The sequence below is a fragment of the Zingiber officinale genome, chromosome 4A (genome assembly GCF_018446385.1).
Source record: "Zingiber officinale cultivar Zhangliang chromosome 4A, Zo_v1.1, whole genome shotgun sequence".
NCBI lineage: Eukaryota > Viridiplantae > Streptophyta > Magnoliopsida > Zingiberales > Zingiberaceae > Zingiber > Zingiber officinale.
The window spans coordinates 77260836-77271359 of record NC_055992.1 but is presented as its reverse complement, the minus strand read 5'-3'; the positions used below and the strand labels follow the sequence as shown (position 1 = coordinate 77271359).

Genomic DNA, 10524 nt, shown 5'->3' with positions numbered 1-10524 from the left:
AGTCTCTCGGCCCAAGCAGTATTCGACCCAACCAACCGAGCTGAGCTCGTTTTGTTAACTAAGTGTGGGAACAAATATATTTAAGTAATAGATGGAACCGAAATAACCCAGGTTATTTAAGGAGATTAATTTCCTTCCCGAAACCTAAAACCTAATCTCTCCTTTTCTCCTCACGCACGCGACGCCGTTTTCTTCCCTCGGGGGAAATCGCAGCCAAGGCTAGGGTTTCCTCCTTACGATGTCGGCGAGGTGTTTTCCGGCCGGTCTCCACTCGTGGGTGACTATTCCGGCAAGGAGAGCTTGGGAAATACAAGGAAAAAGGTGGAATCGAAGCTCCACCGAAACCCTAGGGCGCTTCTCTTCGGTTGTAAGTCCAAGAATCCGATGTAAGTGCTTTTCACCTACGGTAGGAGTAGCTCTCGGGGTTTTGTTTTGCATTTTGGTTGTAAAATGAACAATAGTAGCCTTTTCATTCTAGAATATGGAATTTATTTCAACCCTTGTTTTTAACAATCCGGGTTAAGATTTGGGATAGGTCCTTTTGGTTATTTTGATGCACGGCAGAGCCTTGATGTTTCCCTTGTTGGTCACAGCATGTTGTTGAAGTGTTTTTAGTGCTCGGATGGAAATTCTTGAGGGGTTTTCCTTGATTACCACAGCATGCTATTTAGATGTATTTACCTTACACTTTAAGCATGATTAAGTAGTTAAACTTCCTTCAAGTTACAGCATGATCAAGGGACTGTTAAGATTTGAAATAAGGTAGTTTTTACAAGCTTATTGTGGGGAAAACTATCACTGCCATGAGCCTAACTAAGGATACCATCTATGACCATGTAGTTTTTGGTTATTGGCTGTTGAAATTCAGTTTGAACATATCATGTTACATTCCAGTGGTATAGTTGTTCTTTTTAAATTACTGTGGAATTTAGTTTGAGTAGGTACTGGTTTATATTTTTATATCAGTGATATATGGTTTAGAATCTCTTGTATACTGAATAAATGAGAGAAGTGCAAGTAAAGTGAGATAAAGTCACAATCTGATCCTAAAATTTCAGAATTTAGAATCAAAGCACACTAAGTGCTTAAATCAATGCCAAGGCATTTTATTACAAGAAGTATTTAAAGAAGGATATAAAGAAAAGTATTTTACTTTTAAAAGGGCATGTACCGGACACAAGGTCCAAGGGATGGGCTCCAAGTTGCCCCTAAACATAAGGTCTAGAAGTGTCTTAATGGTTTTGGGATTAGCTACCTCAATTCTCATTAAGAAAGGCGCGCAAAGTGGTACAATGCCGGGCCCAAATAAAGTTGAATATTATTTTAAAGTATAAAAGTATTAATTTGGAAACAAACAGAACAAGTTCTTTTACCTAAGTTGCAAATTCTAGCAAGTTAAATGGTTGTTTCCTTTAGAGATGCATGATGTAGTTCTATATTGCTATTTTCATGTTGAGCATGTACTCCCTGCTTTCTTTAATGCTTATGCATTCCTTATCGGATTTTGTGAGTAGAAAGCACCTTTTAGCTTATAGATACTACTTTTTCCTCCTACTACAGATATAGATAAAAATAAAGGAAAAGCTAAAGTGGTGTAGAAGAAGGCGACAAGGAGTCGTTGATGGTGTGTGTGTGGTGGCTATTATGGAAGTTTGGGATTCTTGCTGAATGTTATACCTGCTGGTTTCTTTAATTTCTGCAAAAAGGAAATTGTTTTGAAATACTAAGATGTGTTTAAATTGCTTCATTTATATGTTAGAATCAATAAGATGGTAAATTTATATACTCAGTATTTTTCTTATCACTGCTGGAATGTTAAATCTGCTGGAATGTTAAATCTGTTGGGTTAAATTCGGATTGTTAATACTCAGAAATTTTATATGTTTGCTGGTATGTTATATGAGCTTTACTCTATGGAGGAAATTGGCATGGGAAGTTCGGTTTGCTAGATACTCAGTATCCCTATGTACATGCTAATTTTTGGTTACTGCTAGCTTGGAGTTATTCACTTGGAAACTATTTTGCATGCTAGTGTTTTATATTTTGTAGAAGTAACTGTTTAATGGTAGGGGAAATATATACTGATCGGTTTGTTAGAAATGCATGGGCAGTAGGAGTTTTGGTGTATGAAAGAAAAGCATGTGGTTCGGCTTGTTAGGAAATGAATGAGTAGTAGTTTATTTCACTTTCTTTTAATTACGGTTTGGTTGTAGAATGAATAACTACATTCTATAACAAGGGATGTTAGGTAGGATTTCATGAATGCAAGTTAATTAAGGAAGTAGCAAACAGTAGAGATACTTAAGCTTCATTGCCTATATGTTACACTTGCTTGTGTTACACTTATTTGCATGTTTAAATAAGTAAGAAAGGAAAAAAAAAAAACATCAGAGCAGTTTAAAGTTTTAGTTGATATGTGATATGTTTTAAACAAATAGATTTAAGCATTTCTAGTGTTAAAGTAGGTAGTACCAGTTATGTGTAGATAGTAGATTCAGTAGCGGTCACCCTTAGAGGAGTAGTAAGGAGGGTGGTCGTTACATCCCCTGTACCGGTGACAATAATCATGGATACATATATAACAATCATATTAAACAAACAACCACGCAGTTCTAATAAATATAAAACATAAAACATCTAAGAAGCTAAACCAAATCATCACATGGTGGCAAAAACTCCAATAGTCTAAATACAAGTCTTTATAGATTTCTAAAACTTAGTCCCAAGGCTTCCATAGTCCACACATCACACCTCCATCAGCTCCTTGTCGCCTTCCTTTCATACTTTAGCTTTTCCTTTATCTTTACCTTTATCTGCAGTAGGAGGAAAGTAGTATCTATAAGCATAAAGCTTAGTAAGCGCTATCTAACTCACAAAATCTCGATATGAAAAGCATGTGTACGAAATAAATTCGAAACATGATAAGAACTACTCATGCTTACTAAAAACAGCAAGTAAAGTATAACTAACTGAAATACTAAACATGTGAAGCTAGTCATGCTCATAAATAGCAGTAGAAAGTCTCAATGGCATGCTAATATAAAAGAACTAACTTGCTGAATTTAAAGAGATAGAAATGACTATCTTGCTGAAATAAAACTAAGACAGTTAACTTGCTGAAATTGAAACAAAAAGAACTATCTTGCTGATTTCTAAACTTAAATTAAGTTTATTTCTTTTGTTCCAAAAGCTTATATATATATATATATATATATATATATATATATATATATATATATATATATATATATATATATATACTTCAAAATAGATAATAAACTTCTTCTTGGGCCCGGCATTGTACCACTTTGCGTGCATCCTTAATAAGAGTCGAGGTAGCTAATCCCGAAACTACTAAGGTACTTCTAGGCCTTGTGCCTAGGGGCATCTTGGAGTCCATCCCTTGGACCTTGTGTCCGGTACATGCCCTTTTAAAAGTAAAATTCTTTTTATCTTTAAATACTTCTTATAATAAAATGTCTTGGCATTTTAATAAGCACCTTGTGTGCCAAAATCCCTAAAGTCTTGACTTCGGAATCTTACTTAAGGCTTTAGCCTTTTTCTTTCTTTTCTTTATCTTTCTTTTACTTATCTTTTGGTAATTTAGTAGAGGATCATAACTAAATCCAAAAGTAGATCTGTTCATGCTAAATGAGGTAGTAAAGAAACTTAAATCTAAACTGCATACTATCCTAAACAAATTCTGCATGCTTTGTTAACAAAATTCTAAAATACTATAAATACATGCTATCCATGTTCATTGCATATCTATAAAAACTAAAACTATATATTGAACACATGCTGTTCAAGTTCATTGCATATATATACAGAAAACTAAGCAAATCAATAAGAAAATCTGCTTGTCTAACCACAATAAGAAAATATGCTTGTCTAATAGCAATGGAAGCTACTGGTGAAGTAAAACAAAACATGTTTCAAAATCAAGCAAAAAATGAAAGTCATGTTCTTCTTCTCTTGTTCATAATATAGGCAAATATTGATTGACTTTGCATGACCCCTTGGACTTATTCCGTATACAAATCACACACGTGCTTGGAATTAATGACTTAAATGTTAAACAAGGAAGTATCCACCTCAGTAAACAAAACAAACTGATCATTGCTCATTAAGGTTGATACGGATCAAAGAAGATTCCAAGTTTTCAATATTAAAGCACTCTTCATAACCAAAACTAGAATGAACGCTGCTATTGTTCATTTCACAACAAAAATGCAAAACAAAACCCCGAGAGCTACTCCTACCGTAGGTGAGAAGCACTTACATCGGGTTCTTGGACTTACAACCGAAGGGAAATGCTTTAGGGTTTCGGTGGAGCTTCGATTCTACCGGTTCCTTGTATCTCCCGAGTTCTCCTTGTCGGAATGGTCACCCACGGGTGAAAACCGGCCGGAAAAGCACGTCGCCGACGCCGGAGGGAGGAACCCTAGCCTTGGCTGCGGTTTCGCCCGAGGGAAGAAAACGGCGTCGCGTGCGTGGGGAGAAAAGGAGAGATTAGGTTTTAGGTTTCGGGAAAAGAAAATTATCTCCTTTAATAACCTGGATTATTTCGGTTCCATCTATTACTTAAATAAATTCCGCCCCATATATGATTAACGAAACAATTACAGCTTAGTTGGTTGGCTGCTGCTTGGCTCATACTTGGAATCGCGGGTTCGAATCTCAACTTCAACATTTTTGGTCAAATCTTCCTTCTTTTTGTAACCCTACTAAACGACCTCCAATAATCACGTAAAAATACTCTAAAAATTCTTAAAAATCTCTAGAATATTTTAAAAGTATTTCCAAATATTTTTATGGACTTTTAGAACTTGAAATAGGGAAAATTGGGTCGTTACACCTCTCTCGCGCAATGATCCTACAGAAGAAGCTTATCTGATGCATTGAGTAATATTCAGATCCAATGTTTTTCTTCTAGAGTTGATGAGATGATGAAAATAACTTTAGATCATCAAACGGAGAGTAAAGAGAGTGTAGATCAGAATCAAGATGGATCTCCTAAAGGGGAGAATCTTCCTCCCTTGGAAAGGAGAAAATAGTGCTGGGCATGGGCCTAACACGGCCCGTGCCACGGCTATGTGGCATCTACACAACTACCCTCTGCTTGGCTTCTGGTAAGGTGGCACAACCATGTAGATTCATATGGTCATGTACTACTTTGCCTTTAGAAAATCCACACGGTCGTGTGGAATCTACACGACCAGAGTCTGCTCCTTCTCTAGAAACCCACATGGTCGTGTGGATCCACATGACTAGGGCTATCTTCTTCTCTACTCCATGGCACGACCATGTGGAATCACACGATAGGGTCTTCTCCACCTCTGGTAAGTGGCACGGTCGTGTGGATTCCACATAGCCAAGCCCCTTTGCCTTCTCTTGTTCTTTGAATCATCTACAAGCACCATTTTCACTCCAAAAGTACCTCCTATCAACAGAAAAACACGTAGAGAGTAGAGCTCCAATAAAGAATAGTAATTATGCTAAAAATATGATAAAAGGTATAGAAATGCATAGAACAAATGCAAATAAAGTATGTGAATATGCGCCAATATATGCATAAAAGTGTATATAATCTACATACATTATTTTTCCACATCACGAAATCTCCTGCAAATCTCTAGCTCCTCAACCACTGATTATAGGAGAACGTTCTATCATGGATGGTCCCGTGAGCAGTCAGGGTATGTAAATAGTCACTATTTGAGGAGAACGCTCTACCATGGATAGTTCTGCGAACATACAGGATACATAAATGGCTACCGTATGCCGAAGGATACTCTACCATAGAAGGTCTCAAGGTGGACAGGATATATGTTGGACCCAGTAGGCCGGTTAGAGGGGGGTGAATAGCATGCAAGGAGAGTTAGAGAATTTCTCTTGCCTTCCAGCTTAGCAATGATAGAAAATTAATTAAAGTAAGTAATTAACATAAAAGAAACAATTTAAAAGTAAGTAAGAAGGTCAGAGTTTACTTGGTTACAACCTAAGTGGTTGTTAATCCAAGGCAGTTGCAAAGCTCCACTCAAAAGAATCTCCTTTGTTGAAGGCTGAAAATCCTCTTAACTCTTTAATAGCTCAAAAATTAACTAGGAATTGAATACTAAAATTGTTGAATAATTCCTAACTCTAGTGGGCTTTATATAACCTCCTAGAAAAAGTTACCGTTGGTTGGAGGTGCTTTTAGAGCGCTCTAGTGTGCCTCCAAGTGGATAAAATTGTATCCCCTATGTAACGATCAACCAATGGCTAACCAACGACTTTTTAAATTTGAGGGTGCCTCCTGCTTTGTTTAAGGGGTCTCCATCAAGTGGTGCAAGGGCGCCTTCATGCTCCTCTAAGGTGTCTCCGATCTGGTAAATAGCAGCTCACATCTGATGTTTGAGGCGTCTCTAAAACCGTTGGAGGTGCTTGCACTCCAGGTTGATCTTCGTGTGGGTGATACTCAGACCAATCGGAGTTGAGCTCACCCGAACCTAATTCCAAGCTTCTCCTTGAGCAGGCTTCCTCCTCGACTTCTTATCGCTCGAATGTCGTGCACATCCTTCTCGTTCACTGGTATACTCTTCTGTAGCACCTCATCCCTTGGATGCACCGAGCCTGTCGACTCGCTTCCAATGTAATCTTTCTCACTAACTATGTCTTTCACTTGACTTCTTGTGTTCCTAAGCTCCTACACACTTAGACACAAGACATCAAACACAATAGGACCTAACTTGACTTGATTGACCACATCAAAACTCAACTCGAGGTACTTACTATATATACATATACCAAGCCATAATAATAAAATAAGTAGTAACAATCTATCCAAGGATAATGCTCTTTAAGCTACCCTATGAACTAACCTCACTAGTGTATAGGCATGAGCCTAAATAACAATCAAAGGTCTAGTAGGATACTCAATATCCTTCACTATAGTATAATCTTACTAATGTATAGGCATGAGCCTACATAACAAATAAAGGTCTAGTAGGATACTCGATATCCTATAGTATGGTATAATGTTACTAATGTATAGGCAAACAAAAAAACAATCTCTTCCACAAAATACTAGTCAACCAATCTCATCAAGAGAATACTAGTCATAATATCTCAACTAATTCCACGGTATCATCATACAACATAATCCAAATCAAATAGTCATAGATGTCAATTCAAAGAAAGTAACCTAATGGGATACTCCTGTCACTCAGCTAAGTAGAGTCGGCCCTAGATCAGAGCTCCAACCTAGGGCCCAAAAATACCAAGATATCTATATAGATATATATTAAGATTTAAAAAATGGATTTTCTAAAATCAACTATGTTTTATTCCCTATAATCAATTACATTTTTTTCTATCTAAAATTAAGTATGCTTTTTTCTCATTTCCTCGTCGAAGCCTTAGCTCTCTTGTAGACCCACGATTCTCCTTACCGAAGGCCTCCCTTGCCGCCTCCCTCCAACGTCGTGACGACTATGAGCTCAGGTGCCCTCCATCTACGAGATGAGCACTCTCTAACTCTCTTTTCCCCTATTAATTTTCCTAGCTATGTCCTACCCTCCCTCGGGCAATGAAGCTCCCTTGTCGATAAATGCTCATGCTTTCTTTCTACGCAAATTGGCTTAAGTATCTAAGGATGTTAGATAGATGTGACTAATTCTTTTATTCAAATTTTGCTTTGCATTCTTTGCCTTTGAAAAAGACAGGCAGAAGAGCTATCTAGAACAAACACAAGAATATTTTGCAATTATACTAGGCTTTTTGTATTTTTCTTAGACACAATATGTCTTGCTACTCTGTTCCTTCAAAGAACAGCTATAGTAGTAATGCAGCATGTCCGTGTTCATGCAATGGAGGTAGTAATGGCTTACTAGGAGCTTGAACAATCACTGCAGAGCCTTACATGGTCAACTTCATCACCTTTTTTTTCTTTTAAAATTTTTACCATTAACTTGTCTTAGCTGATTTAAGATGTTAAACTTTAGATTCTAAGAAAATATGTTCATAGTCAAAAAAAATATTGGAACAAAGATCTCTAATTGCCTATTCTGATGGCAGATGCCTTTTCACAGGTTCTTATAGACATTTGTTTATAGACGACTCTGTTTTTAATAACATTGCAAAGCTTAAGACCAATTTTTTTTTCACTACTTCCTAATGATATCATAAGTAGAGTTATTTTTATATTTCATCATAGGTTTAGAGTAGTTGACTCATTTAATTCCTACTTCATACCTTAGTGTTGTTTCCTTTTCCCCTGAGTAAATGGGAAGCAATGCCATAACCCATGCCCAATGAAAGGTTGAAGATTGATTCAAATCTTAATACATAACAAAGAAAGTGTCTGACCCCCTATCATTTGTGTAAGCATTAATTTAACCACTAATTAATTCTATAATTAAATTAGTTGAATTAATTGAATTTTAAAAAATCATAAAATTTTAATTAATATAATTAAAAGTGATTAAAGATGTTTTGATATTATTTTTAATATAATTATTACAAAATTAGATCATTATTTTCAAGTACAACCATAGACCCGAATGCTTAAACTAAAGTCACTCATCTAAACTTTATGAACCTTGTTTAATATTTTACCTCTCTTGGTACCAATTGACACACTCGATTTAGATGAGAAATTAATTTTTAAACTCAACTATTGACCAAAAATTCTTATACATAAGTTAACTTTAGTTCACTTGTCTAAGCTCACAAACTCTCTTTATTTCTTAATTGTATTGAGACTAAATTAAGGTATCGTAATAGTACCTTGCATAGAGGTATAGAAGAGAATAAGATTCATGTATAGATAATTGATACTAAAACAACTTATCATGTTAATGAAAAACAAATCAGTGTGTTATTTAACTTGTTGCTAACTGCCTAGCCCAACAATTCTAATATGCCTATTAATTGTGTGCCTAGGCCTAATAAACTCATGTATGATTTAAGGCCATAAATAAACCTTATTTTCCAATTTTGCATACTAGTAAATCCTTCTTTATGGTTTACAAGGGATATTGATTAGAAATTGATATGGTTTGGGATTTCTATTCACTAGAACTTAGAGAACACGTTGAGGTGCTTTGGAGGATGTAGGATATCAGATTTGTTTTAGAGAGGAAGACTTGCTTCATGAAGAATTTACTCTTGGCGTTGGGGGCACTCTAAGGTAAAAGGTTAAGGATGAAGGGTAAGAGGGCTTTAATGTAAGGTTTGAACATCAGCATATCTAACATTTATCATAGATTTCTGTTGTGATATTAAATTTTGATTCGTTTGGTGAAGTAGGATGTAATATTAAATTTTGTATATATTTTATGATGGATGATGTAAAAGTTTTTTAAAAAAAAATAGTGCTCAGAAGATAAAAATTAAGGCATAATTTATAGTTTCACCCAGTTCCTTCAAATAACAAGGACTGACTCTGTGACTAGGATAAGATATCTATCCCATATAAGCAGGTATAGTCTCGCTAACATATATGTACTCATATAAGTATACAACTATACTATAGTATCACTAACTGTAACGACCCAATTTTCCCTATTTTGAGTTTTAAAAGTTCATAAAAATAATTGGAAATACTTTTAAAATATTCTAGAGATTTTTAGAAATTTTTAGAGTATTTTTACATAATTTTTGGAGGACGTTTAGTAGGTTTACAAAAAGAAAGAAGTTCTGACAAAAAATCGTTAAAGGCGAAGCTCGAACCCGTGACCTCGGGTCGAACCCGATCTAACCGAACGCAGCCGACCAGCTGAGCTACGCGGGTTTTGTTAACCCAATATGGAGAGAAATAGATTTAAGTTATAGAAAAGGGCAGAAATAAACCTAGGTTTTAAAGGGTTAATTTTCTTCCCAAGCCCTAATTTCTATTCCTTCTCCTCTTCGGGTGCGTCGGCGTCGCTGGTCTCGGGCAGAAACGCAGCAACTTTGGAGCTTCTCTCCGGCGGCCGGTGAAGGCTTCTTCCGGTGAACCTTGCGGATCCGAGTTCCTCCCGTCGAAGAGAGCCCGCGAACACAGAAGAAGCGCCGAGATTTGAGCTCATCCGAACCCTATACCCCCTTCCTCTTCTCGGTTGTAAGTCCAAGCAATCAAGGGTAAATACTACTCACCTGTGGTAGGAGTTTCTCCGAAATTAGGGTTTCGTTATCTTGTTTTCGGATTGTAGTTCTCCTTGTTTTGAATCTGCCGTGAGTTTCCCTATTGGATGATTTCTGCGGTGAGTCTTGGATAAGTAGTTCTTCTTGTTTCCGAAGCTTGCATGAGTTTCCTTGCGTTCTCTGCTTTCGGATCATATGTACAGCCGGTTGGTTGTGTTTGCTGCTGTGAATCAAAGAAGAAAGAAGGGGTTTCAGTTGGATTAGGTTTCCATGGATGTTGAACAGAAATAGAATGGGGAAGGCTTAGATTTTGATGCAATTACTCCTTTTCATGGTGCTAAGTGTTCTGGATTGGCATGTTAGTTGTAGCTTAGGTTAAGTTTAAGTGTTTTGAGTTTGTATGTTAAGAATTCAGAT

General features: G+C 36.5%; 1 long non-coding RNA gene across 1 annotated transcript; it reads right to left on the bottom strand.

Annotated features, from left to right (window-relative positions):
* Positions 1–2555: 2555 nt before the first annotated feature.
* Positions 2556–4471, bottom strand: LOC121973378. The gene is made up of 2 exons (XR_006109560.1): positions 4283–4471; positions 2556–2813 (listed from the first exon to the last, which is right to left on the bottom strand). It is a non-coding gene; the product is annotated as an uncharacterized LOC121973378 (long non-coding RNA).
* Between the last annotated feature and the right edge of the window lie 6053 nt (positions 4472–10524).